A 4,632-nucleotide genomic window follows, 5' to 3' on the forward strand; every position below is an offset into this window, starting at 1 on the left:
TACATGAAGATATGTCCCTGATCTCGGACTTTCCTCCACCTACCTGTACTTTGTACCAGATAATATCCCTGTTAAATATGCGCCACAATCCTACCTTCCATTGATAAATGCGGAATATATTTGGTATTGATAATATTACACTGATCTAGCAGGGTTTCTTCAACCTACCTGTAGCTTGTACCAGCTAATAGTTCAGGTCAAAACTCGGTAATACTCTACCTTCTATAGAAAGTCAAAAGTTAAAACTTACATCAAGATATGTCCCTGATCTCAGTGCTTTCTCCCACCAACCTGTACTTTGTACCAGATAATACCCCTGTTAAATATGCGCCACAATCCCATCTGCCATTGATACATGCAGAATATATTTGGTATTGACAATATTACCCTGTTTTCGAAGGGTTTCCCCAACCTACCTGTAGCTTGTACCAGCTAATAGTCAAGGTCAACACTCGGTAATACCCTACCTTTTATGGAAAGTCACTAGATAGATTTTACATGAAGATGTATCCCTGATGTCAGAGCTTTCTCCCAGCTACTTGTACTTTGTACCAGATAATATCCCTGTTGAATATACGCCACAATTGTATCTGCCATTGATACATGCAGAATATATTTGGTATTGAGAATATTACCTTGATCTCAAAGGGTTTCCTCAACCTACCTGTAGCTTGTACCAGCTAGTTGTCCAGGTCAAAACTCGGTAATACTCTACCTTCTATGGAAAGTCAAAAGTTTAAACTTACATCAAGATATGTTCCTGATCTCAGAGCATTCGCCCACCTACCTGTACATTGTACCAGATAATATCCCTGTTAAATATGCGTCAGAATTCTACCTTCCATTGATAAATGCAGAATATATTTGGTATTGATAATATTACACTGATCTCGCAAGGTTTCAACAACCTACCTGTAGCTTGTACCAGTTAATAGTCCAGGTCAAAACTCGGTAATACCCTACCTTCTATGGAAAGTCAAAAGTTAAAACTTACATCAAGAGATGTCCCTGATTTCAGTGCTTTCTTCCACCCTCCTGTACTTTGTACCAGATAATATCCCTGTTAAATATGCGCCACAATCCTATCTGCCCTTGATACATGCAGAATATATTTTGGTATTGACAATATTACCCTAATTTCGAAGGGATTCCCCAACCTACCTGTAGCTTGTACCAGTTAATAGTCCAGATCAAAGCTCGGTAATACCCTACCTTCTATGGAAAGTCAAAAGTTTAAACTTACATCAATATATGTTCCTGATCTCAGAGCATTCGCCCACCAACCTGTACTTTGTACCAGATAATATTCCTGTCGAATATACACCACAATCCTACCTGCCAATGATACATGCAGAATATATTTGGTATTGACAATATTACCCTAATTTCGAAGGGATTCCCCAACCTACCTGTAGCTTGTACCAGCTACTAGTCCAGATCAAAGCTCGGTAATACCCTACCTTCTATGGAAAGTCAAAAGTTTAAACTTACATCAATATATGTTCCTGATCTCAGAGCATTCGCCCACCAACCTGTACTTTGTACCAGATAATATTCCTGTCGAATATACACCACAATCCTACCTGCCAATGATACATGCAGAATATATTTGGTATTAATAATATTACCTTGATCTCAAAGGGTTTCCCCAACCTACCTGTAGCTTGTACCAGCTAATAGTCAAGGTCAAAACTCGGTAATACCCTACCTTCTATGGAAAGTCAAAAGTTAAAACTTACATCAAGATATGTCCCTGATCTCAGAGCTTTCACCCATCTACCTGTACTTTGTACCAGATAATATCCCTGTTAAATATAGGCCACAGTTCTACCTGCCATTGATACATGCAGAATATATTTGGTATTGATAATATTACCTTGATCTCGAAGGGTTTCCTCTACCTACCTGTAGCTTGTACCAGCTAGTTGTCCAGGTCAATACTCGGTAATACTCTACCTTCTATGGAAAGTCACTAGATAAATTGTACATGAAGATATATCTCTGATCGCAGTGCTCTTAGAAAACAGACTATAGGAATCCCCTGTTTACTGCCAATTTTATTTATAAAACCGGTTCTACCCTAAATAACCTGTGAATGGGACAACCTACACCACGTGTCTTGAATTTAAGTCACATCAAGCAAATTCAAAGAATTGTGGTCCCCCGCTTTCGGTGTCTTTGGGGGCTTATTTATGTCTTATTTATGGCATATCGTTCAGAAGTTATCACCAAAGTTGAACTTTTTGAAAATTAGGTCAATCGTGAAGGTCAAGATCAAGGGGTCAGAAATCATAGCATGCTTGGAAATATCTAGTCACAGGTAATGCAGAGTTCAAATATGAAAGGCCGGTCTCTTCTCAATCAGAAGTAATAAGAAAAATTAACATTTTTGAAAAGTAGGTCAAACTTCAAGGTCAAGGTCACGAGATCAGAAACCATAGTGTATTTAGAAAGGTCTTGTCACAGACAATAAACAGGTTTAAAATGAAAGCTCTATCTCTTCTCATTCAAAAGTCGTGACCAAGGTTAAAGTTTTTGAAAAGTAGGTCAGACTTCAAGGTCCAGGTTACGATATCAAAAATCATAGTGTATTTAGAAAGGTCTTTTCCAAGGTAATGTACAGGATAATATATGAAAGCCATATCTCCTATAAATCAAAAGTTATAGCCTCTTCAAAGTAATGTTTAAATTTTTTAAAAGTAGATCAAACTTCAAGGTCCAGGGGTCAAAAATCATAGTGTATTAATAAAGGTCTTGTCACAAGCAGTACTCGGCTTTACTATCAAAGCCCTATCTATTCTCATTCAAAAGTCATGACCAAGGCATATATTTTTGAAAAGTGGGTCAAACTTCAAGGTCAAGGTCTCGAGGTCAAAAACCATAGTGTATTTAGAAAGGCCTTGTCACAGGTAATAAACATGTTTAAAATGAAAGCCCTATCTCTTCTCATTCAAAAGTTATGGCTAATTCAATGTAATGTTTAATTTTTTTTAAAAGTAGGTCAAACTTTTAGGTCAAGGTGAAGGGGTCAAAAATCATAGTGTATTTAGAAAGGTCTTGTCACAGGCAATACACATGTGTAATATGAAAGCCCTATGTCTTCTCATTCAAAAGATATGACCAAGGTCAAAGTTTTTGTGACGGACGGACAGACTGACAGACAAATGAGATTTAATGTCCCCTCGCTTTCGTGAAAGCGGGGGACAATAACATTAGTAGGGGTGCATTTGGCAAAACACTGCCATTCTTTCTATTAAAATGAGGGGTACCTATTTCTTAACCGCAACTCCTCCTATACCACAGAATTAAATTTTATGATACTTTCACAGATTCTTTAATACATAATGCCATTGTGCACCTCTTATTTTAATTTTTGATCAGACACTTAGGTCTCCCATAGCATAACATAGATTTTGCCATTTTAAACCTACATGTATCTGAGGCGCGGGGTATCATTTTGTGAGCTCAGTGCTCACAGTACCTCTAGTTTACAAATAATTCATTGACCATGCGACAGAAATAAATTCTTTAAATAAAATTGTTTTTGTCCAACTTTAACAATGAACTCTTCATGTCAAAATACAAATAAGCTCATAAGTAAGGGGTGTTTCTAAAAGGGGTGCAAGATTGGTCATCCTCTTTTGTTTGTCTTTGACATGTATGCAGACAATGCAGTCATGTTGCAGCTTCTCCTTTTATTTACTTTCAGTACATTAATTCCACTGTCAGATTTGCTCAAAACTCCACTTGGGTAAAATTTAATGTTCAATGGAAGTTCTATTGTTTTTGTTGATGATCAGTTGTCAGGCATTTCTCTGTCTATTTTACTGATAATACATCATCTTTTGAACTACTAGTAGTTAATAAGGGGATGTCTAGTTTATGCTCAATGAGCTAAATTGCTGCATGTATAATCAATATTGTAATTTTCATTTTATAGACTACACTCCACCTTGGTGACGTTCTTGATAAGCATTTCAAATGCTTCAAACCCATACCTGGGCTTTTTTTAAAATGTACTTCTATCCTGTTCCCATGATCTTTCATTTAAATTGTAAATGTTATCAAACACCCATAAATATAAGAATATTTCTTCCCAATTTGCCAATTTCTTGCAAGAATATGTAAAGCAGGCTACATTTACATCTCAAGGATTATTAAATACTGAAATGGATAACTTACTCCTTGAGTATCCTCTGTACGTTAACCTACTTGTATTTTGTGCTACATTGAATTGCACCTTCTGGGAATTATAAAGGCCAAAAATGATAAATTGTTTTAGTGATAAAAGAAATACTAAACAAAGACGGACAATCAGGATTTTTATGCCCCCTGATCGAAAGATCCCGGGGGTATATTGTTTTTGTTCTGTCTGTCTGTCTGACTGTCTGTTTGTCTGTTTGTCTGTCTGTCTGTTGTCAACTTTAACCTAGCCCATAACTATTGCGCTGTCAATGGTAAGGCTTTAATATTTGACGTGAGTGTTCATTATGACAAGACCTTTCCGTTGGTACAGATATTTTTGATCATGTGACCTCAACTGTGACCCTTGACCTACATTTGAAACCCTTAAAACATCTTATAAGTGTATACCACTTCAGTCTACGTCCCACTCCCTCCAGAATTGTGTTA

This window comes from Saccostrea echinata, unplaced genomic scaffold (assembly GCF_033153115.1).
Source record: "Saccostrea echinata isolate AGI-Se365-2 ecotype Australia unplaced genomic scaffold, CSIRO_AGI_Sech_v1 ptg000030l, whole genome shotgun sequence".
In the NCBI taxonomy this organism is placed as follows: domain Eukaryota; kingdom Metazoa; phylum Mollusca; class Bivalvia; order Ostreida; family Ostreidae; genus Saccostrea; species Saccostrea echinata.